Here is a 26,226-nt window from a genome sequence, read left to right on the forward strand (position 1 = left end):
TTTAGCACCAGAAAGTAAAATAAAAGCTACAGTTCATAGAAGAGTTGTGTTGAAGGAGATAGCAGTAGTTGGATAAGAGTGGCGGGGACAGGACTTAAACTGGGGTCATGTTAGCAACACTGTTTACAGAACACCCTATAAAATACTGCGACAGCACAACTGTAGAGGAGATACACTGAGAAGCCAACACACAAGCCATTCTTTAATCTATATTCCTTGATAGTCCCTGTATCATTAAATTGTATACTGAAATTAATTTTTAGTTCACTTTCTTCAATCTTTCCTGCCCTCCTTCCTCTTCAAATCCCCAGGTAACAGCTTACATAACTTTTTGCCACTATATGCTTGAAAAAAAACTGCAAGCAATCCATCTACAAATATTCCCATTTTATTTCTTCGGGCAACCATTCCGTGCCTTCAAGTCCAAATCTACATACAACAATGCTGATCAAAGGAGAAAGATCTAGAAGGAGCTAGAAGGAGAAGCAGCTGGGATTTTTCTTGATCTCTTAAGTTTCTTTCTTGCTATATCAAGTAACAACAATACTTTGTAAAAGGTATAAAACACATATATGTATTAGTAATAGTCTTCAGGTTTTTTTAAGGATTTCTTTCATCTATCAAAACACCTCTAGTCTACTGATTCATCTTTCCTGTTTGCATCAGAAAAATTCCAGGCAATCGAATGAAAATACAAGCCACCAAAATACACTCATAAGTGTACTCCCTGTAATATTGCTAAGCCAGGAATAAAAATTAATGGAATGGATTGTCACTGCAAATAATATACCTCTTATTAGGCTGGCTGCCAAATGAAATTCTTACAAAACAACATCACTCTATGAGGCAAAAAAGACAACATCATTATGCAACTTTAACATCACACAATGAATCTGAGATCACAAAACTGACCATGCATGTTAACTTGAAATTTTTTACATCATTCTTTATGGAGAAACTTTAAAAAAAAAAATCATATCGCTGATTTGCTTCTGTAAACAGAAACCTGCTAAAACCAGAGGTCCATTTATATCCCAGACTCTGTCCACAAAGCTCATTCAGAGGCCAGGACTGGTCCTCCCACAGTCCTCCTCCCTTCAGCATCATTCTCCCACATCTCTCATGCCAAAATGTCTCCACAGGTGTCCTCCCCAAACTGCTTCTCTCAGATCTTCTTCTTTTCTCTAGAAACTTTATCTCAAATCTTCCCCAACAGTGGTTTTGTTGGTCACCTCTCTCCTCAACTCCAGAGGCTACATGCATGCCCAATTCTGTCTACCAGCATCACTCTATCTATCTGTGCCCATGTTTGAAATCCATCTCATCGAGAATAATGTCTGCTTAAGAAGCTCCCTGTCTATGTCCAGCTGTTCCCATCCTCTCATGACCATTGCAACATGATAGGGAACCAATCCATCTCAAGAATTTTTTGCTCAAGTTACTTCACAGCTAGATCATTTTCCCAATCCAGTTCATACATGGTTGTACTAACATGTGTGCCATAACAGCAGAAGGGAGAAAATGAGCAGCATAGGGAAGGGAAGAAAATGCTGCTTAAATTGGTTTACACAGTTCTGCAATCTGCAAATGTAATTTTATGTCAGCTATGTCAATCTAGCAGGTAGCTGCCACCAAAGCTGGCAGACTCGCTCCTCTCCTCACTCTTGACCTTCGGTCCCCATTTCCCCCATCTCATGAATGTAGAGATCATGAGTCCACAGAGTTAAGTTGATTCAGCTGGCTGATTTGTCAGGAAAATATTCTTTTCATCCAAATGAATTGACCCACCTTGTGGCCACATGATCACTACATTCCACGAAAAGGAAATATTAGGAATGCCTGGTAAGGACCACACATCTCAGTAGTAGCTTCAGTTTAGATCATGTTTGCTATGATGTCTAAATGCACCCTGAACATAACAGATTAAGAGAAAATTTATCTATTGTATGAGTATGCTAAAATCTCACGGAACAGCAAGTAAAAACCATGATGGTAGAGCCTCTGATCTATGGACAACTGCAAAAATATCTGAAGCTGCGGCTCTGCTGAACAGATGACAAGGGTTTCATGTGTCCCCCATTACACTCTTCTCAGTCTCTGCTTTCCACCGTAATCAACAGATTTCAATTCACTGTGCCCAGCAAATTCCTTGAACTGTTGGGATTCATTAGATATGTTATGAAATGTGTTAACACAGTGTTATAAATGCTATCAAGTGTAAAACTCACAAGCTCAACCAATAAAACAGTATTTTGTAACTTACTGTAAAATTGCAGAATTACCACTCCCTGGGGCTTCTCTTACTTGCCTATCTGCATATGGGTGGCCAAAGCCTAGATCCTCATATAAAATCCTCATACAAACATATACATGCATTTGCATATAAAAACAATGCTGAAATTATTCAAAATCATATTCTTCTTGTTGCACATCCAACTCAAAACACACAGATTCACAGTTAAATCTGAATATAAAAGCACGTGAAGTAGACAGCTATGCTTGCACTGCATTCAACACATGCTGACATTTTCTAAAGCCAGTAGATTAGCTGATGAAATCCATTAATAACTACACTGGTTCATTTTACAAGGCTTAAGTTATGTCAGAAATGTAATGTGCTCCTTCTATCAGTAAAAGAAAGTAAAAATATAAGAAACTAGATCCAGCACTAGTGAATCATCTTGGATGCAGAGGTCAGCCAACTAAGACAAACAAATAATGAAAATAAACAATCTGGCAACCTTTCAGCACACACATTCACAAAATGTATTAAGTCTGAAAACATGTGACACAAAACTAATTTGTCTACTTTTTTTTTTTTTACACTGCTGCATATACTTTAAGACTTAAAGTGCAAGCTAGTTCTACTTAGTATTAATAATAATTAATAATAACATTTAATAATTCCTTATTCCCCAGCCATCTGGGATTAAAGTCTACAACAGTCTAGGTAAAACATCCAACATAATCACAGACTATAAAACTGTATTAACTTAGCACCAGTGTAACCTATAATTCATTATTCAAGCTAATTTCCTTTTGAAGTCAGCAGGAATTCTGCTTCAAATTAAAAAAACAGAATATTTTAAGACTTACACTATTATTCAGTCTAAGGAAAGGCGTATGAAGGCTCAGAACCATCACACGATGTGGTAAGTCAGAAAGCCTTTCAACTCTAGGCTGTTAAGGAAAAGATTATTAGATAAATATTTGAGGATGCTGGTTGGACTGTGGGAAAAACCAGCAACTGTATGAGGGGGTAGTAAGGGGTACATGTCATGGTAAAGATGGGGATTATTTAAAGAAGTTGCATGCTGCCAGAGATACCAAATGCAATTCAGTATGTAGGATGCAGTGGGAGCTTCACAGGAAACTCAGTGAATACCCAGTAGGGGCCAAGATTATGGGTGCAGAGAATGAGGGGGACTGACAAACAGACATGGGGCATTACAAAACCCATACTCATCGTTTCTGTGGGCAAACTGCTATTGGACTGGTACAGAAGGTAATTCAAGACAGCTAAAGGGCAAATGGAGGCAGCCTGACAATCCTCCCTTCTTCCCTGGCTGCACTGGGACACCCATAGCTATTTCTCCAACTTTCATCTTACATGCTACATATACATGGTGACTATGTATCCTAAACAAAAGACGTTTCAGCACACACCACAAAAAAGCAGCAACAAAATAATTATAGTAATTCAACTTAATATATATTTATACAGCATCTAAGGCACAAGCCATCAATGAGTAAGAGATTCTTGGGAAACAGTAGAGAAATAATTTGGCACAGTAAGTGGATACAAAACTATTGATCATCTCACTCAGATCACCCCAACAACTGTGTTTAAACAATATAATCCCAGTTCAAGCTCTTAAGAAAACAACTGATTCATGAGAAAAGTTGTTTGTATACTACAACTATCCATTTACAAGTAAAAAAAAAAAAAAAAAAAAAGGGCATTTTTTTTAGTAAATAAGCTACGGTTTCTTCCAGAGCAATTCCTTGAAGAGAATAAGAAACCCACATTTATTAACTCCTCTTTAATTTATCCACTATCATCCACACTGTTAGTTTCTCATGACAGTGCCTTATCTCAGAAACAAGCAGAAAATACCAGGACAAGAACAGGGCACCGATATGTCGTCATCAGTTTTCTAAACCTTTCTTCTGCCCAGGGAACCAGGGGCAAACAGTAAGGAGGAAATAGCCAGACTCTTTAAGAATCACTCAAGATGTGCACAAACTCTATTTGAACAGTTGGAAGCAAGTTATAACAACATTTTATTTGGCACAGAGCATCATATGGAACCTCAGATTTACCACCAGTGTCTGTGTTTCAAAAACAAAAAAAATCTCAAAAAACTACAGTATTTATATATCCTGTCAAGTTAGAGAGTCTTTTTTTAATTTCTAGAATACCTATCTAAACATGATCAAGTATTACATGTCTCAAACTATGCAAATGGCTGCCAGATGGTGAACCCTCTCAATTGCCTCATCATTCATCACTGCATCAGGCAGAATCTGAAGCTACTGCCAGATACCAGCTCCACTCTTCATTTCTTTACAGAAATTCCTTTTCTGTATGAGGAGACACACTGAGAGAACCCAAGACTGAATTTATCTTACTGTCAGGGTCAATTCTTTATTTCTTTCTAGATCTGACCTGCAATATGCTGTTTAAATAAACCTTTTGTTCAGTGGTTACTTGAATGTCATGATAAGTGGCCTTATCCAAAAACTGTAATTTCATCATCAACACTCAGATGAACAAGTCCTTCTATCTGAGATGCATGACAACTCTAACCATTAAAGGTGGTATTATCCTTCTCCATCTTTGAACAAGTACTTCTGGAATAATTTCCTTAACTTTTTGAAGAACTGTGAAAACAGTCTCAAATGGGTGAAAAATATTTTGGAGCACTGAGTCTCACACTCATAGGAAAAGGGAGTGCAGCAGAATTTAAAACAAAATTCTTCAAAGTGCAGAATTCAACAAACTTGACACTGGTAAGTAGAATCTCTTGGAAAGATTAGATAAACTATAAAGGAACACAAAATAACTGACAATTAATAGAAGATATTATATAAAACAAATATGTACCACTGTGATCTTGAAAACCAGGAGCATCAACTCAATTCTCCAGAGTTATATTCATCAGAGTTAATAACTGTAGTTACTAAATGAATCAATTCTTTCTCTGCCCCTTACCATATCATCATCAAATTAGACATAAATCTGTTTAAAGCTAATACAAAGAATTATACATCTTAACCACACTCTCTCAATTTTTAATCACCAAAATTTCTCTAGTTCCACTGCTGCACAGATTTAAGAGTACCTAGTGATCTAAACAAAGACAATATGTCCTCAAAAGGAAGACTGTAATTCTAACTTTCTTACATTTTCACTACAGGAAATTCAGCCAAAGACATAACAGGGAAGATGCATCATAAGCCAGGCAAAACTTTAAAAATGAAAATGTACAGAATTCCTGTTAGAAGAAATGAAACAAAGACTGTAAACACCTCCAACAAACAAATAAAAACAGGAAATGCCATTCAATAAAGCAAAATAAACAAGGTAACCTTCTTGATCAACAGTGACAATTATTATGATCAAATTAAAGTGTTTTGTAAAAACAAAGGATAAAAAAGCCAGAAAGGAATCCTAGATGAGAGAGCTGACCTCTTTAAGAGCTTAAGTAGTATCAGCTGAGCAGGACCACTTTTCCTATAGTTTCACAAACACATTTTCATTTAGTCAACTTGCAAGACTTGTTCAGAAAAGCTTTGGTCAACCCCCTTACACCATCCTCAATATCTTATGTTCACTATATCCATCAGGATTAAAGATCACTGTATTCAAAACATGTATTTTTTTCTACCCATATAGTCTCCTGGAAATTTTTCGCCTTGAAGACAAATGTGAGATCAAGCAACTGAACAGCAGCTGAAACCTGTCTCAGACATGTAGAAATAAAAAACAAGATGCAAGGGACATGGTTTAATTGGGCAGCAAGTTTATTAACCTTTACACCTGGCAGTGACTAGCAATAACTTGCACTATGCAGATGGTGATTTGTCCTTCATCAGTTCCACATGGGGAAGGTTTGCCATCAGTTCTTCACAGCTGATCCCTAAACAAATTAGACAGTCCTCATTGCCCTCCTTCTTTGCATGATTACCAGCCTAAGGAAAGGGGAACATCGTCTTCAATGTGAAAACACTGGAAACCCCAATACTCCCTTCCAGCTTTTGTACAAACTACCCTTTTCTAATTTCAGTTTAGCCCTGAACCAAACTGCTATGAAGGAACATATGCACTGGACACAACATGAAAAGACAAGGGCAAGTAACAGGTTTGTCTCTTTCAACCCTGAGCACGTACCTGGCTAGTTAGCTCAGTATTTAATATGGGGGTTAACTGAACCTAATAATACATCACTCTTGCCACAAGATCAGAACTGCCTCACTCAGGCCCACTGAGGATCTTGTACAGATCTGCAGCGAACAGCAAGTAGCATATTCACAGCACTGCCCGCATGTTCTGTGCGTATTTGAGTACCAACAATCGATCATTCAGTCCTTTGAAACACCTACAGCTTCAAACTGGGAAATACTTTAGCCATCATCGCCTTTCAAGGCTTTGTCCACCTTTGAAGATTTTGTGGTTCCCCTGGACTCAATGCCATTGTACATATCTTCATTTTATCCTTTAACAAAGTTCTCAAGTTCTACACACAAAAATCTTCATTCACGTGGTTTCTCCTTAGTCAGTTTATGCCATTTCTCCTCAGTCGATAAAGCACAGTACGTTCATTCACTAAGGCTACCCAGTGTTAAATATGTTGGAAAATAACAGGAGGATCTTCTACTGATCGGAACTCTTAGTAAAGCCCTGCAAACTGAAGCAAAGAAGCAGAAGCAGAGGGGTTTTGTGCACAATGAACCTCAATTACAAATTAATTTTAAAATATTGCAAACGGTCAACAGTAACCTGGGACTACATACTAATGTCTTTTGTAAACATGGTATACTCCCTCCGTTCTAGTTTCTAGCAAACACTCTCTTCAAAGAATCACTATCACAAATAAACTCAGTACGTAATCAGGAAAAATTACATTATTTGAAAGCCAGATGAGTTCCTGAATGCGAAGAGCGAGTAAGTAGGAAATTGATTGCTGGCCTTCACTTGCAAAACCATCCCACCACAGATTCACAATGGCCCACCAGTGACAGAATTGGGTGTTTCATGCTCTGATCCCATTCTCTTCCTACTACACCTGTGAAAGATGCTTTCAGAGATGCTGTCTTGACCAAAGGATACTGTTTGTCTAAGTTGCTTCAAGCCTTTAGAAGTTAATGCCTTGGTCAGCCAGCCACCAGCCCAGCCCTATAGCAGGCTGACCCTTTCAGACTGGAGGACAGGGTTCAGACATCACAGCATGCCAGTCACACTCCACACCCTGCCTGGAGCACCACCTATGCCTCCCAGCAAGGTTTCTCTCCCTGCACTGGGATCCAAGCTTCAGCAGTGATAGAAACCAGCACATCAATTTCTACAGAAGTAGGTTTATTTACCCGGACACTGCAATAACAAGTTCTAATTTGGAGGATCTACAAGCCTTAGCTCAGCAGCTTGTAACTGAGTGACAGTTCAGCCTCGAAGTAAAGAACTGTTTCCCAAATATCCTAGCACCATTATCCCTCATCCACCTTTTTCGTAAAGTAATACGAGAGAGGTTAGCATCACAAGGCAGAAATCCATGCCCCTCCAGCAGGAATACTCCAGCACTGGCTAGCCTCTTTCTTATCTAGTTCCACTTAATAACAAAGTGCCTTCCCATCTGAGCTCATCTAGCATTTCTGCCCAATGTGAAACCATACCTGTAAGGGACTTAAAGTGGAACACTGACATACATTTCAATAAATTCCAATTACAGCTTGCCATAAAAAACTGTCACCCGGCCAAAGTTTTAAAATTGATCTGAACCAGGTCACACAATAAGCAACAAGAACCCCTCAGGCTCCTTGTCTTGTTCGTTCTTCCTCGCAGCATTTTTCTTGTGTGAGCACCCAAGTCTTCTCTCATCTCCCTCTCTCTCACTGTCCTGCATCAGCTGTAATTCTAGCCACACTGGTGAGAACATAACAAATCCTGTAATAAAAATATTTCTGACTACTAAAATGTCTGATGGTATGTTAGAGGCGCATACATCACTACAGTTTATCTTCTGTAAACCCAAGCTAACACTTCTATTCACATTATGCTAAGCCACAGTAGTCCTATTAAAAACATTACCTGAGTAATAACTTACATATTATTGCTCAGCTGCCATAACTGCAACAACAGTAAGTCTGAAACCCTAGTAATGTTTCAAATAAAAAGCTAATCTGTATGTGAACAAGAGTTCAGACATCTGTCAATCTATACATTTACACTTTAGTTTTAGAAAAGCAAAGAAAAACATTTCAAATGCTGAAGACTAACATTATTAAATAACTGCACCACTCTTGCACTTTCTCAAAATACATTTTCTTTGTATACCATTCCTGACTTATTCATACCATTCACTCAGGAATCATATTTATTCTGTTATTATTTTTACTTTCTCTTTTAACATCTGCTATTTCATCTGCATATTATTACCATGCCTAATAGAGAATGCAAGAGAAAAAAACAAGGTGTTTTGCTCAGAGGGCAATTAAATATCTGCTTGAGAAAGATGTCATTTTCAGAAGACTATCGATCAAGCATCCCTGAAAATATATTAAAAAATTTCTATACTACTACTGTTCTAACTTTTCTAGATATTAAGCACTGCGATACTGAAAACAGCACTACTCAAATACAGCAAACAATATTTGCTCAGCAAATCAACCCTACATTCATTTTTTTGCCTACAATGGCTTTAGCAACCTCATCGTACTCTGGGAGACATCTGACTCATTGAAGCCATGAAGTAATCTCTACAATGTTGGCTCTTGCCAGAATTAAACATGCAAGCAGCAAGTCACCACACAACTGCAAATTATTTTTTCGCAATGTTGCAAGGTATTTACTACATTAACATAAGAGGTCATTACCAACATAAACAATTTTAAGTGATCATTTTAAATTAAATGTTTTAATGTTTTAAAACTCTTGTAGGCATCATTGTAATTCACATTATAAATACTAGGAATTCAATCTTATTCAATAAATAAATAGGATGGAAACACACTCAGGGTCAAAATTAGATCTCTTTTATAATATACCATCATGTCTTCTAAGATAAATGGAACCAGACACAGAGAAAACTGTACGTTCACAGCAACTTCCATGTTCCTTAAGCTCCACTTGCATTTCTTTAACAACTTATTTGAAGGAGAAACATGCCTGAAGATCAACATAGCATGTCTCCATATATGATAATGACACATTTAGGCAATCCTTTATTTGAGGATCTTTAAAATGATTGCAATGAATTCTATATCCTTGCTGAGCAAATGTAGATTTATTTGCTTTTCTTGGTTATCTTTCAGAGCCTCTATGAAAGTAGTCCATTAAGCATTTCTGACTACTTGTGAGATTCCTGTTTAGAACCTGTGGCTTACAATTGTGCATTTGGACTTCACCCTTTCTTTTAGGATGAAACCTTCAGCAAGTGTTCAACGTAAGTGCAGTCATCATAAAACAACTCACTCTTGGGTAGTACAGTCGAGCTCCTTGCTTCAAGAATAGTAAGAATTTGGAATTCTAAACATGAAAATCTGCTCCCTTGGTAAGATGGGACTTTATCCCAGATATTTAGTCTACTTCAGTCTTCACAGTATAGTTAATTGGGATAAGAATGTGTGGCAAAAGCTAATTCTATACTTACCTAATGCAAACAATCACTTGTTCAAAGTTTGTTACATTTCTTAAAAGTTCTTGTACTTTCAGCTGAATAGATGGAATGCAATTTTAACACAATGAAGTTGTTAGTAAAATTAATGGACAAGTATTTCAGAGGATATTTAATGTCCATGCAGAGTATTCAGTAGATAAAGGTACACTGAAAAACAACAGAACACATGATAAACAAGCATTATATACCTTAGTTACTTCTAGAAATAATGAGTTCTGAGTAATCGTGATGTCTAAGGAGATGCCAGTTTCAACTGAAGCTTCTCTTACAGTTGGGGTATTACTAAGGACTTTCTCCTGTATGGACCCTCCACTAATGTGTGAGCTCTCAGAGCAACTTCTTCACAGCCAGAACGATTTACAGAACTTCTCCTCTGTACCCAAGTAACATCTGCACAAAATTTGTTGAGTCTTTACCATCTTTTGAGATCTGCACTTTTGTAATAAACCTGATTGCTGATTGCTACAGGCCAAGTTAAAACTTGGCAGAAAAGACACAGACACACAGTGTGACTTTGCAAAGTCGTTTCCTTAAGAAACCAGGCTAAAAAATGCAGTCATAATTTGGAAAAGGAAACTTCCTTCTCTGGAACACCCTTTTTTATTTTGACATAAGCAGCAATATGTGCCAGATACTCTGCTAGTATCCAAACAACACTGCTTCATTAAAATCTGAAAATGCTGCTAGGGAACCTTGTTGGGTTTTTTTACCCTAAACTAGATACACATATGTTCCAATATTGATATGCCTCAGTAATAACATATTATGTAAAAATGAGCGCTACATATATAGGCTACACTTTCTCAGTCAAGCAGAAAGATTAGCTTGCATGTATTTGATTGCGCATCCCTGCTGCTATCGTGTTATTTACTATCCTTGTGTTTAGCTCAAAAAGTTCCTAGAAGGGAGGAGGCATATACATATGCCTGATGTATACCCTAAGGTTGAGCAGAGAAGGGAAAGCATCAGAGAGGAAACAGTCAGTGCCACAGTTAAACAAGCCAAAGAACCCAACCACAAAAGGACTGTAAAAGATAATGAACCAGCAAACACATGCTGAAACACTCAAGGTTACTTCTGCTGTAACAGTTAAAGAGGATGAAACTACTGTTTTCTGTAATGTACTTGGGCATGATAACCACAAACCAATGTTGCAACTAGCACGTGATATGAGATGGCAACCCAGGAGGGGATCGCCACAGATTTCTGTCAGAGGGAGTGTCAGGGCCCCAAGCACACCAAGTCCTTAAATTCCATAACCAGCCCCACCTGTGACCCCACCAACGGGCCCAGGAGCCATTTCAGCTCAGGATTGTCCTCCCAGTCCTGGGCTGAGCTATGTCGTTGGCAGCTCTGGGCCCAGGCCTGTCCTCCGTTGCTCCTGACCTTTCGACCAGACCCGTCAGATTGATGTCGGACCCGATTCATCTGCTGGTGCTGGTCTCAGGATGAGCGGCCCACAGCAGAGCCTCAGCCCCCAGCTCATCCTCCCACTGCCGCCTCCTGCGCTCCCCGATGAGGGAGATCGTTGGCCTCACCATCAGCCACGACCACATTCTCACCCCAAACGATAAAAAGAAGTGGAGGAAATGTAATGATCAAGTAACACCCGAACAGCACAATGAATACAGACTTTTGTATGTCACCAGCAAGGCCAAGAGCAGGGACGAGGAGGTTACTCTGAAACACTGAATCAAACACTATCAGGCCGGTACTGAGGCAGCAAACTGCAAGATAAGGAGCAGCCCAAGGCCTTGTAATCAGGCTTCTCTTGGGCAAGATGACAACACTGACTTCATCCCGCTGAGGGGAAAAACCTGTAGACTAGATGCAGGAGGCTCACCTGCAGGACTGACTGTTCAACGATGACCTTAGCAGGCAGCTGAGCGCGTTACGAAGTAATAACTGGCATAAGAAAAGATCCCCGAGGGGAGGCAAAGCAGCAATGAAAACTAATGGTCTGTGCAATCTACACAGTTTTGAACAAAACAACAGCTGATGCTAGCAACGGTGCTCTGCGTGCAACAAAAACCTACGCAATATTTCAAAACAGCATAAAAACAAAAAACTGTTTCAAGACAGTTTGTAAGGCAATCCATATCAGTGGTTTGCAAAAACTCGTCAAGCTCATTGATGATACGTAGAGAAAGTGTTCTTAAATGGTAACTCAGTGAGGATATCATCACCTGTACCAGCACTCACAAGGTGCAACAGGCAGTCTGAAGCTCTCCATTTTCCCAACTAATATCTTGCATACTATATGGAGGTCTTTGTTTAAATAACAACATCTAATTTCTAATGTGGATGTTATTACTTTCCCGTATGTCACTTTCTGGTTGTTAGGAAGCCAACAAGGAAGAAGCAGATCATGTGTGAGAACTGAGGTGAGGAGGAAAAAAAAATAGTACCTATACATCTAGAATAAAGTTCATGGTTAACAGTAGATGACCTATGAAGAAACAACATATAAAATTAGCATACGTAAATGAAAGCAGACTAACCCGTCCTTTAAGATTTCAAATTAAATATTGTTCATCTGTCATCTTAGGCACACTACTGCCACACCTCAAAACAGTTACCTGCTCCTGCAGACCTTTTTCATTTCCGTCCTTTCCAAATCAATTGGCATCCTTAAGTTCTAGGGCTTCTGGTTTTTTTTAATCAGTAGTCCTCTTATTTTATTATGAACTTATCTTGCAAACTGTTAAGTGCCTTCTTAGACCTGCTCCTGTTAGTTTAGCAGGGACTGCATCACACTCAGACCCCCTATATATTCAAGACATCTTTTTATTGACTTCCAAAGCTATCAGAAATTGTTTATTGAATACTGCTTTGCCTTTTTACCTACCTTCAAGAAAAATAAAATCAGTACAATGAAATTTAGTTTAGGAAAGGCAAACTCTACCTTCAAAACCAAAATCTACTGTAGACCTCTCAAAAGTATTTGACAAACTTAGAACAGTTTCTGAGAGTAATCTGAGAACAGGTTAAATTAGAAACAGAGAGCGCACTCCTCACACTAAGGTCTTCATGGATTCTGTATAGTTTTCTGGCTTTATTAACTGTTCATTAATGCTGGCTGTTTTTATTTAAGCATTCTATTGCTGTTATAAAAGCAGAAACAGCTATGGAAGTAATAACGCTAATAGTACTATAATGTTTCAACATATTTTTGAAAATACAATGTATGCATTTCATCACTTCTTATTTTACATGTGACCTCTCTGAAAAATAAAGACTATACCCACTACAGAAAATATGCCATAACTACAGAGAAAAAGCCAACGGCCAGGTGTACATTATTTATATAACTGTATAATAGTTGTACATAATTCAGGTGTGCATAATTATCACCTATAATAACCATAAAAATGAAAACACTTACTTGGTTTTCATGATTCACTCACCAGAAAAAATTACATAGCATCCTCTATATAGTCTTAGGTACAGTTATGGTAAGAAGAATGTGGAAGAGGTATTATTACTGTACTACTTTTAAACTCAAGATTCTGATTTTCAATGCTTTAAATTAAAATATTTGTCAATAATGAATTAAATATTTAAAAACCATACCAGTACATATTGAAAACAAGCCTAAATTTTAGGGATAATTTCCTTTATAATTTAATATTCTTTATATATTTATTTCATATAGTCGCACATCATTCAACAGATTGTCAGATTATCTGAATACTGAAAGTTTCAAAGCCCTGTATGGGAGAGGACCACACAGTGGAACTGTCTACAGCCAAACACACAATAAATAGTATGATACTAGATGACAACATCATCTATGCTCTTTTAATTAGACACTCATATGTACATCAAATATTAAAAAAAATTAAGCAAGCAGGTCTTTAGATTTAGTAAAAAGAATAACAGAGATAAGCCACATGCATAAAAACTGTATTACTGTAGAGAAGGGATTTTTTTGTTGATGTTTAAGACTGTAATGAGAGAGAAAAGAAGAAGTACAGTCAAACTGATAATCGGAGGAAAAAGTCCAGGTTGATCTATACAAGTTCACTGTAGATTAGAGGTCTTTTCTGGGGTGCTTCAGGCCACATCTAGCAAGCAAGAGACAGACAAGTCCTACCAAGAATAGGTCAGGAACTCAATAGTTGCAAAAATCTGCACGCAGAGAGATCAGAGCTTCCCTTTCTCTTTGACAGAGGAAGGGCCTCAGCTTTCATGCTTTTCTGGCAAGTAGAGGGAACATGGCCAACTTTCTTTGCATTCACTGGCCAAGTGCTGAGACAGTCTCTGCCTCAATTCAAACTTTAAAACCTTTATTGGGATGCATATGGTTGCTAACAAAACAGAGCTTTACTGTAAGCAAGATGGGTAAGGTGGGAAAACCAGGAGACAGAGGCTATTGGGGTTTTTTTAAATTATCCATTGATTTCATTGAGTTAAATGCACCTGAAATGTTTGGGAGAGTTTTGGTAAGTGTAAATTCAAGCAAGAACAGCAAGTGAAGGGGTTTGGGGTTTTTTTTGTTTGGGGCTTTTTGCTCTTCTCAATAGCGTCCTCAGAGCTCAAGGGAACAGAGAAAAGCTGATAAAAGACTGAGAATGGCATTACATAGCAAAAGAAAATAATCAGAGCGCCATGTCAAGTCAGAGGAAAGCACATGAGTTTAGAGTGACTCATGTACAGATTAGATACTTAACTGGCCATCATAGCTCCAATGCTGTTATACAAAACAATTCTCCCTTGCTTTGAATTTGCGCACACACCTTCCTCAAATATTTTTACAGCTCTCCCCCTAACCTGTAAGTCAACTCCATGCAGCTTTCTATAAAGCACACAGTTGAGATGAAGCTCAGGGGTGCATAGAAGCTGTTATACAGGATGATACTGTGCCATTATAACTGTGGTACATTATCTTTTCTCCTCAGAAATTTTAGCCTCAATAACAGCTTTATGTACCTAGCCAACAGGACAACTGACTGTTAAGGAGAAACATTTTCATTATCAACTTGCATAATAGAATAGAGTATATGGAACAAAATGAGGGGATGACACGAACATGGAGGTAAGCTTTTGGCAAAGTAGAACAACATTTGCAAATTTTAAGAGAACCCGCAAACTTGCCTCTTCTGGAGGGGTGGATGTGAAGACCTCCTGACAACCCTTTGCTGACTATGCATCTCTACCATTCCTATGCCTATTGGGTAGCAAAACTCCAAACAGATGTTATGATCTGAATCTTGAAAGAGAATACAGGCAGGCATAGTAGTCTAATACTATACAGACATTTGAAAGATGTTACTGCATATTTTAACACTGACCTGTTTTATAGCCTGCTGTCTAGGGAACTGTTTATTTCTACAAACCACTACCGAACCTGGCTTGCGAATCTAGAATCGCAGTTCAAATAGTATGGAGAATTAATTTCCAAACAGACTTCACAGTATTGCTAATTCTTATAGTCATGTACTCAGAAAACACACTGTTTTTCTAGAAGCCCCCAGTCATACCATTATATAATTACTCATAATCTCAGGTTTAAAAACAGACCATTTAGTTATAAAAACAAGAGGAATATGGGAACAATAAAGGCTTAAGAATTTTAAGACAAAAAAGAAGGTTCCACATTTATTACTTTTAAGCCAAATTAATCATAGAAAGGGAAGGATAATGAGGATTTGGAGCTTGATGCACTGAACAGTTGGTGCTGACAACACAGTTTTCATAATAAAATCAGTTTGTTGGCATGCCCCCAGAACGGATTTGATTTGAGTGACTAGAAAAACCTGTGAAAATAGATTTCAATTGTAGATAATACCCATTTATTAATATCACAAATTACCCATTCTTTCTTCTGATTCCACCAAAGATATCTAAAATTTTAGTATTTCCTTACTTTGGAAAAGTAGGAAGGACCATTTACACTCCAAAATGTTGCTGATTTCCAAGAAATTCCTATTCCTTTATACAAATGAAACTACAAAAATTTAATGAAGAGTTCCTATTTTCCCTCATTTTAAGTCATTATATCTCCTATTACACAGAAATAATAAGATTTAAGACAGAGTTCCAGAATTTGCTGCACAAACGTAATCACAACAAGCAAAACATTCTTGCAAAAAATGTTCATAATTGAGTGACACAGAAATTCAGTTAAAAATAAAACATTTGCCATAGCTCAGAATTTGTTGGAACAAGAAAATTTCAGCTGACCACTAAAAAAATAAAATCCATTTAATAATTTAAGAGACTTATAAACCCTTCTTACTTATGGCCCTAAACTAATGCTTTAAAAGAATATTATTTCTTTAGAGCAAATCCAATATGTTTCCATAACATAAACAAATTTAATCTGTGCAACTAGATTGGTAGTTGACAATATCTGGTTAACACAAACAAGAAAGAACAGTATTAACTGTTATATAACTATATAATTAATTATACTCTTTCTCTATAGCAAAATTGGCCACTAAAGCTAGATTTTTAATGACCACAACATTCTGATACCAAGGTACTATGTATATACTTAACTTTATTTCAGGAAAGCTAGATGAGAATGGAAACAATTGAATAGTGCATTTTGGGATTCAACTGTATTCCCAAACAAGTTTAAACTCTAGATCTTCATCTACAAATGTTTTCTGGTTAAGTACCAAGAAGGCTAGTGTGGCTTAGCATAAAAAAAACCAAACAAACAAACAAACCAAAAAACCAACAACAAAAAACTTCTCCTTCAATTTCCCACATCTAAAAAAAACAAAAACAAACAAAAAAACAACTAAACCACATTTCTGTTTCATACTGCAAGTTAGTTCAACCATATAGTAGAACCTTGTAACACAGTCTCTGAAATCTGCTTTAATAGGGGACCAAAAGGCAACTGGATAGCAAAAACTGTATTTTTTACACACATCATATTTCTGCCAACATGGAATAAGTAACGCAATAAAAACAACAGCATCCAATGTTACATGGATTTGGGCTAAGCTAATATAATTTTCAACAGGGGTAAGAAGAAACTATCCAGAAATACCCTGACAGATATACAACAGATCCAAGGTTTACTGTTCCTTAAAAGAAAAGAATTATATAAAGTCTACATCATGACTTTTCCGAAGTTAGAAAACCTCTCAACCTTTCAAATATGAGGTAACGCTATACACGCAGCTGGCATTTTAAATCTCTGCTTAATTAGTTGCACGGTAACATCTTTATGTTAACTATTCCATAACTTTATCTTAGAGGCATGTTACATAAAATATATACCCAAAATGTAGGAAAGGTATATAGGTTTCTATGACATGGTATACTCAGAAGAGCCTGTATTTTCGAAGATATAGAAGGCAAAGAACTGCTTTTAGACATGAGTCAGGAATACAGACAGAGCAGTTTTAATCCTTAAGAAAGAAAAAACTGTGCACTTTTCTCTTCTCAGCAAATTACAGTAATTCTCCTTTTTCAGAAACACTGCAGACTTCATATAACACTGGGAGGAAGGTGTGACTGAGCTCTTCTGCTAGATACTGGCTCATCAAGAGGTCTTGGGAGAAAGGGAACAGTGTTGTTAAGCAATACACTTGTAGATGAGTAGACTCTGATGTGTGTAAACACACTGTCAACCTTTTATTTGATTTGATACTGATATCAATACAGTATATTTGAAGCTGATACATAGCTTCTGCAGGTATCCAGTCTGCAGCAATACAAGGATATTCTCACTGAGACAAGTATCTCCGATAGGAACACACCCTGAAAATAGAGATACTCCTTACTTCCATGCACATAAACTCACACTGCAGGGAACTGAAAGTACGCAACCATTGAATTTTCTCTTGTGGAAAGCAATCTGTAACTCCACATACCACAGTATCAGGTAACAACTGGCAATATGCTAATACCATATCGCGGTTACGTCAAACCAAAAGTACCAAAGACATAGAAGAATGAAATGGTATCACCCTCCCCAAGTATCAACCACTCCCTCTTGCAACCTCACTCTGGGTAACAGGACACAAGACTCAACACTATGGAGAAGGAAGGGAAACTGGAACACATCTAGAGCAAGAGCAAAATTCGAAACTGAATGAATTACTACCGGTGGGCAGGGAGCACTGAGCAGTAATTACCACTTTCCAACAGTGCCCTCCAACAGCCCTATCTTACAAGAAGAAAAGATCATTTTGAAAACAAGCAAAACAAAACCAAACACACAGAACTGAACCATTAAGTGTACTTATTACATATTGGTAGACATATCAAGACTATTCAAAGGAACAGTATATTTCATTTGGATGGCATAACTTGTTGAAATTGTTATACAGTGACAGGTGATGAAATAAGTGATAGCTACTTTCTGAATTTGTCCTATGAAAGTAAAATAAATAAAAAGCCCCATAGTTGGACTTACATATTTAAATTACCAGGCTAATGATATTAGAAATGCCTCTAAATAGGATTGCCATGGAGGTTTTAGTTAATGACACATATGAAACCATCCATTTTTATAAAAAGTTTCCCCATATTTCATTTCTATGTCTACTGAGTGAACGCCACCAAAGTGGAATTTCTTGTTTATACTTTGCTGAATTAAACCACAGAATAAGAGCAGATGTATATTCAAATCAATAACAGCAACATTTTGAGTGGTTATTAGATTAAAGTATTTCCAACATAAGCAGCTGTCCAACTGCTTGATTTTATTGTCTCTATTTTTATTGTCTCTTCCATAAATTCACTATAAAGAAAAGCAAAAACAAACAAAAAAGGTGCAATCACAACAAAGGTAATTATGCAAGATCCTCCCCTTTTTGTATGTCCACTTTGGGGGAAAAATACAAACAACAGACTATTCACAAAAGTAACAGCTGCACTGAAGAATTTCAAGGGCTCTAGTGGAGCCACATTAAGAAATATTTTTCATCTAAAAAATGCTGAAGTACCACAACAATGGAGAAGTACCACAATACAAAAGACTTCAAGAAGCATTATCTATCTGGTACTCTTTGACATCTTTGCCACTCAAGCTGTTACAGAAAAGCAGCCCACAGCATAGCTGAAGAGCGAATGTGAATTAGAGAACCAAACAGGGAGGCAGCCTGTTTGTCAGCCTCTCCTGCAGCCAGAAATCTAGGGGGCTGCAGCCTTGGACAGATATTCCTCTCCTTTTACTGCTTCCCATAAGCCTGTTGAACTAAAATGGGTGCAGTGTAAGCAGAAACTCAAAGCTTTCATGAGAAATACCTGCAATCATATTATTTTCCCACAGTAGAAACAAGGAATATGCTCACAGAACATCTGATATATTTGAAAGTTGCGGGAGCATAATAATGGACTCAACGACAGATCAATATGATCATAGTTGAAGACCCTTTACTAGAGCATCAGACATCATTTTATACATTGGTTACATCTGTACATGCGTTTAGCTATTTTACTATTGGTTACACACATTATTCACACGTTGTCCACACGCCTAGTTACACTTAATGATTGGTTATATCAACACTGTACATGCGCGTAAACATAAGACATAATTGGTTATACTAAAACATGCGAAACTTGTCTAATTGGTCAAGATAAACTGCCGAATTGAGGTTCTTCGTGCCAAGTTCCCTTTATCGTGGAATGCGCACCTGTGTTCTTCTAATTGGCATCTTTCTCTTTTTGTCTTTTTGTTTATTCTGTTCAAGGCCTTCTAAAGGCATCTGGAACGCTCTTGCGACCATTAGCTAAATATGTGTCCACAGAAAGTCATCGGAAGTGTGAATTTTTCCAGTAAAAGTTAGAAAAATACTAACCAATTCTTAGAAATCTCTGCCCACCAATGAAACAATCTGATTATAAACGCATTTTAACATACTTGTCTGAACTGAACAAAAACTAAATGGTTGAAAATACATCTTTGAAAAATGTCAGAGCGTGAAAATTACCTAAAATAAGACCAGAGGCAGAATACTGTCTTCAGAAGGCAATTCAGCCTGGATATTAAAACACTGGGTTTTCTTTTTCCTTTGCAATTTGCTACATAGCTGTAATCCAAAACAATCATAGCAACTCTGAAGGAATTAAAAAGGAGGCATTCACGTCAAGAAAGTTCCTCAAGAGGAAGTCTACAGGTTGTTCTTTAATGTGAACTGTTGGTAGTGCACAAAGCAGTAGCTACTCTGCTACATGACCCGTTTTTAGCTTGCTAAATTCCAAAGGGAAACCAAGTTGGGTTTCACCAATACTGCTGAAAGATATTTGCACTGCTACAGAAAGAAATTAACCTAATCCAAGCAACAGAGTTTTGTACTTGGAGTAAAGGAATGCATTATGAAAATGTTAGAAAGAAGATGCAGTGTAACAAAAACCTCAAATACCAGCGATCCCTGCAGCAGCATTCTTGCTGTATGCTGTAGCACAGACAGAGAAAAATACTGTGGGAGGAGAGGTCTCGCATCAGAGCATTGTCTGAAACAGCAGACAGCAAGGTCCTACTACACAAGGCAAGGTCAATGCAACTGAGAGTCATCTGTTTCAGAAAACACACTATTATTAGATGCAAGTTATGCAGCACTTGTGCATACTAATAGAATAAAACCATTACCCCAAAAATAAATGTTTTCAAATGGTAGCTTCAACTTTGCACTCAATGTTTCCACTTTTTGCATCTCATTTAAAACATTCAAATGAGTAACATAAAGAATATTGAAAATACCCGAGTATTTCATTTTTAATTACTTATGAAATGTTACAATTGAAAAATACAATAATGTATTTTTTTAATGAGGTGGCTCCACTGAAAATGTCATAACAAATTACTGAATATTACTTACTGATAGCAACATAGAATAAAATGTATCCCAGAGTTGACAGCCTATTTAAACTATTACAGTATGTCTCACACTACTGTGAGTAAAATATTACAGTAAATATACTGGCCTACAGCATACACTTCCTTGTACAAGACTCAAGCCTGCACTGTCTCCATACTCGAAAATTATGCAGGAGTACCTAAGTTTTGGATGTAAAGAAGGCAGAAGGCAGCTCCCTGAGGCACGTCACATACTCCACAAGGTGTGTGTCCCTGCTACTTTAAATCATTCACTGAAAGAGCTGGTATTACCCGCAGCACCATCACTGACACTTGATAAACTGGAGAAGTATAGCGGGCTCTGGAAGAAGGATAATTCTGGTGGAGAGTTGAGCTCATTCCTTCTAGCTCTTGTAGTTTACCAGGTTTTGGTAACTGATAGCACATCTAGCTTTTGTTTGAACATGTTGGATTATTTATGAATGACTGGGCAGTTAAGAAGAGAGTATTGTGGATGGCCTAGTTTAAAATCAGTGACATTAATTAAGTCTTGCATAGAGATGTCAGCTTGAGAGAGTATATGAAACCACCAAGGACTAGACTTTGATCCCACAGTGACATATTTACAAATTAACCCCACTGTTTCAAGTAAGACCAAAATTCTGTGCCTCAAAAACAGAAAAGAAAGATTAGAGAGCGCCCAATATACGAAATGCAAAGAAAAACTGTCACCACCTTATCCTCAGCAATTAAACACAAGTCTCATTTCAGTAGATGGACGTTTTGCTAAAAAAAAAAAAAACCACAAAAAAATCAAAGAGTGAAATATGACCAATACCTGGCAGAACCATGACTATGGAAACCCCACCCACAAGCAGATACACCTATAGGTTTGCCAAGACAAATAAAGCAGTATGCAGAGTAAGCTGGACTGCTCTCATATAATATGTACTCAGTCATGTAGGCCCTCAAGTACACGTGCAACAACTCTCTTCTAAATGAGATTAAGAAGGCTCAAGAAGGGACAGAATTAACCTAAGGAAAAACACAGATTTCAGGCTAGCATGCTAATAGCTTTCTAAAACAGAGCCATTGTGAAAAGTATTATTTAAAAATTAATCAGACTACATACTAAAGGTACAGACAGCCATTAACCTGCTGTCTGCATAATCAAATGATAGCCATTACTCAAATGAAACCATCAATGGCTGCATTGTCAACAGGCGTGAGAGTAAGTCTGTCCACGCTGGAGCTGCATGATTCGTTCCAATGTTTCAGTTACTGGTATTTTCGAAAAGTATATCTAAAACAAAAAAGATGTGAATTATTGCTAATAACACTATCATTGTAATTCATAAAGTTTAGGGCTCATAGTCATGACCCAGCATCCATTTTGCAGTAGACACTGTACAAACAGAAAACAAAACAACCACCCTTGTTCCAAAGCGTGGTCTTTAGTGTTTTAAAAGAAGAAAATGTTAAAGAAATACTTTTGTAAATATGCAGGTAAATTAAGCTGATCACTAAAAAAACCTTAAAGTTTAATGAAAAATCTCTGTGCAAATCATGGACTTCTAATGAAATAATAGATAATTGGTTTTTTGCCTCCTTTATAATTCAAGTCTTCCTTTAACTAATTCTTGTTTCAAATCCAAGAACTATTGCTAAATTACAGCTGCTCTTATTCAAGAAAGAAGAGCTGCTAACTTGAGCTAAATGTTTCCAACCATTTTAAGTGTACCACAATCCTTCATGAACAGTTACAACTGTCACTTCTGAATATGTGCCTTGCTTCTATACCAGATTTCAGTGCAGGTTCTAGTCACTGGATCTTTAATATTTCTCTTAAATAGAACAGCCCTTTGATACAAGAAATACTTCCTCTATGGGTACTCACAAATAGCTCAAATTGTTTCACAACATTCTTTTGGATAACCTATATATGAGAATTTCTTTTTCTCATTTTACAAATCTCCCAAACCTCAAATTACCTTATCATCTCTTTCATGAACTTGTTCTATGATTTCCAGTAAATATAGTTTTCAGAAATTTTTTATTCTGCAGTAGGGCTTTCATGTTTCTTAAAGATTTAAAGTTTTACTCTGTTGTTTTGGGGTTTTTTTCCTTATTATATCGTTGGAACTCTGGCTTGAACACTACACTTTTATTGGTTAAGATGCATCACATTAATGTGAACTGAGAGGACAGGAACTGAACTGTCTGGTCTGCAGTCACAAAGTCTTAATAACAAACTTCTTGCCATGTATGAAAATAGGAATGAACTCATTACAGTATACTAGATGAATACCTCAATATGGCAGAACACAAATAAATTCTATTTAGATGACTAAAAAAGAAAGACTTTAGCAATCCTTTGCAAATTTATGCACAGACTGGACATGCCCTTTTATGACTTGGGCATTTCTCTCTGAAGCATTTCCTAATACACAAAACGTTGTGTCTCTTTCTGGTTTCACCTCATTTGTTTCATTGATCCCTGATCGTTTAGGTGTTTTTCATTTTGTTTTTGTAACAATCACAAACATAGGTTGTTTGCCATTGACTTTTCACAGGATGACATACCACAGATGAAAGATGATTATCTTCAGTTGGAAACCATGACTTCTTAAACTACATAATGGTCACTGCTTTGCAGTAATTGCTAAATGGCTTTTTCATAATTGGAAGGTTCTTTGATCCCCTTTCAAATATACAAATACATAAAACATAAAGGATTGAAATATTTAGCAAACTTGTGTCATATAAATACAACAGCAAGCCCAATTCTGTTCCTCACAGAAGTGCCCTACTATGGAACAGGAAACGTTTGATGGTTCCCTTGAAGTACAGCTGATCTTTTAGGCATTTCTCTACCACTCCACCCAGCTGTTACACCTCCTTTATCAGAAGCCTAGTTCACAGCCACCTGTATAGGCTCTTCTCTGTATCACCTGTGCTGGTGGCATCCCAAGAGTGTGCAGCAGAACTGATAAGCATTGCACCCAGCCACTTCGGTCCTGATCTCACAAACACTTCAGTGAAACTACTTCTGTAAGCGTTTGCAGATTTAGAGTCTCAACTCAACCGCCCTTCACGGAGCGGGCCAAAGTCTGGAGCTGGAAGGAATGCATTTGCCCTTGTGCCTGGGTGCCAGGGCCCGCAGCACCCGCGAAGAGTGCTTAGAGCCCACAAGAGGGGCTCACCAAGACCTGCCAAGTGGGGGGAGAGAGACATCATCATCCCTGCGCTGGCAACCAGAGGCTCCTTCCAACGCCAGATCTCCCACGAGCTACGCCGCTCTTGTCAGATTACAATCAGCCAGGCTTTAACGTAAAAAAACAACTGTTCGTACAATCACAACGGGTAAAAAAAGAGAATGGGGAAGTGAGGGATGAATTTACAACAATTTGTAGCACGTGGGATAAGAGCAGCCCACCCCAACTTGCTTTTGCGTTTGGGATTTTCATGGACCCTCCCGGAGGAAGAGGGGGAGCCCTGAAGCCGAAGGTCAGTCGGGGAGGGCGCGGGCACCGGGGGGCACCGGGTCCTCCCGCCGGAGGCCCGGGACTGCAGAACATGGCCGAAAGCGGAGCCCCCGCCTGCCCCCGGGCACGGCCGCAGCGGGCAGCTCTCCGCGCCCCCCGCCGGGGCCGGGGTTGCCGGGGCCCTGCCCCAGGGAGCCCCCGGGGGAAGCGCCAGCCTCGCACGGGAGCCGGGGAAGGAGCCCGTGAAAGCGGACGGGGGTGAGCAGGGGACGCACCTTTCAGCGTCCCCCGGCATCTTCCTCCTCCTCCTCCTCGGGCCGGCCGGTGACTCTAGCAGCGGCGGGGCCTCAGCGGCGGAGCAGGTCTGCGGAACGGGGCCGCCCCCGCCTCGCCAGCGCTCCACAGCCGCCGCTGCCCGGGGCGGCGGAGCGAGCGAGGCGCCTACCCCGACGGGCCGGGGGCGGAGGCTGCGGGCGCGCACCGCCCCGCCCGGCCGAAGGAGGGAGGTGCCGCGGGGCAGCGCCGCCGGCTGACTCAGCCGAGGGGCCGCCGGGGAGGGTTCCCCCGGGACCGCCCCTCCTCGGCGGCGGGGAGGGGGGATCCCCCCCCGCCGGGCGGCTGCCCCCGGGCCGGCTCGCTAGGCACATCCCCCGCAGACGAGACAGGCGGGACGCGGACGAGCCCGCCGCGGGCAGCTCCTCCTCGTCCTGCCCGCCCGGCAGCCCCGCGCTCGCCCAGGCAGCGCGGCGAGGCGGGCGCGGGGGGTGAAGTGCACGCCGGCTGCGCAGCCCCTCCGCAGGCCGCGATGGGTGCGGAGCCCGCAGCAGCGCCGCGCCCGCCGGCACCTCGGGGGGAGGGATGCGCGGTCCGCGGCGGCTGCCCGCCGCCGCTCCGCTCGCTCCGGGCGGCGCTTGAACCGCTCCACGTCCTACGGGCTTGGCGGGTGACCCTGCCGGCAGCAGCGCCCCTACACTACGAATTCAACTGCTTTCCCTCGCTCCGCGTGTGCGTGACCGGCCATAAGAGACCAGGCGGCGCCCGCAGAGGGGATCCCCGAAGCCGGAGAGCGCACCCCGGCTCCCGTCCGGCCGCGGGTCGCACGTCCCGTCCCTCCCCGACCCCCCGCACCTCGCTGGGCCGCCGCCAGCCGCAGTCACCCGCGGAAGACCTTCCTCCTACCTCCCGCAACCGGGCGGCGTGCCCAAGCGCCCCAGCCCCGCGCCTCCGCGCCGCTGAGTAACGGCGCCGGCCCAGCGCCATGGCCGCGCGCGCCCCGCGAGCGAGGGCCGGGCCGGGGCGGGGCGGGGCCGGGCGGGGCGGGCCGGGCCGGGCCGGGCCGCGGCTGCCTCACCGCATCGGAATGCCGGCGCGCGCCTCCGCGGCCGCCGCGCGCCGCTCCGCGCCCCGCTGTGCGCGAGGTGCCGCTTTCGCCGCCGCCGCGGGCTGCGGCAGCGGGAACCGCCGCTCGATTGAGGAGCGGGCTGAGCCGCGCAGCGCCGCGCACCGCCTTTGCCCTGTGCTCCGCTGCCAGCCGTTCTCGCCGGGAAGGGAGAGGAGGGGGAAACACCGCCCTGGTTCCGTCGGCGCTGCGGAAAAACAGGGTTTCGGTGAACGCGGCTTGTGCATCTTTGCGTGCGATCTTTTTCCACGCGGAGTGCAACAAGAAGAAAAACAGCCTCATAAACTTTCACTTCAAAGGAAGCATTCTCGCTTTTTAAACAGGCGAAAGTTAGCCACAGATAACGCGGTGGTGTTTAGGACATTTTTATGTGAAGGGCACCGATTCTCATAACTAAGGTATGTGGAGATTGTGTCCCAGTACACAGGGTTGTAAAACTTACGGTTAATTTACTTCGTTCGCTTCCAATGTAAGGAACTCATGGTTCTATTTTCAAAGGGCAGAACAAAGCCGAACGCTTGAAAGTCGGATTTATTACTATATAGTCTACTTTTGTTACCTCAGCAAACACTCTGCACCTCGTTGTGATAATTTTCTTGTGAGGATAATACAACGTTATTGATGCCCTGTAGGTAGTCATCACAGCGGAGAAAGTCTATTAGCGGTTCACCATATATA

At 40.2% G+C, this 26,226-nt stretch overlaps 1 protein-coding gene across 6 annotated transcripts in view; it reads right to left on the reverse strand.

Moving 5' to 3' along the window:
- Positions 1 to 25,416, reverse strand: part of PLCE1 (phospholipase C epsilon 1) — a 163,230-nt gene extending 137,814 nt beyond the window's left edge. For 4 of the 6 annotated variants that reach the window (XM_052798493.1, XM_052798492.1, XM_052798491.1 and 1 more), the window contains exon 1: positions 24,425 to 24,620. The gene's annotated coding sequence lies outside the window, so the exon portion shown is untranslated. Of the gene's footprint in view, positions 1 to 24,424; positions 24,621 to 25,328 lie in introns of those variants that run through there. The other 2 variants (XM_052798490.1, XM_052798494.1) reach the window with 2 other exon arrangements.
- Positions 25,417 to 26,226: the final 810 nt, after the last annotated feature.

The sequence above is a fragment of the Harpia harpyja genome, chromosome 10, assembly GCF_026419915.1.
Source record: "Harpia harpyja isolate bHarHar1 chromosome 10, bHarHar1 primary haplotype, whole genome shotgun sequence".
Taxonomy (NCBI): Eukaryota; Metazoa; Chordata; class Aves; order Accipitriformes; family Accipitridae; genus Harpia; species Harpia harpyja.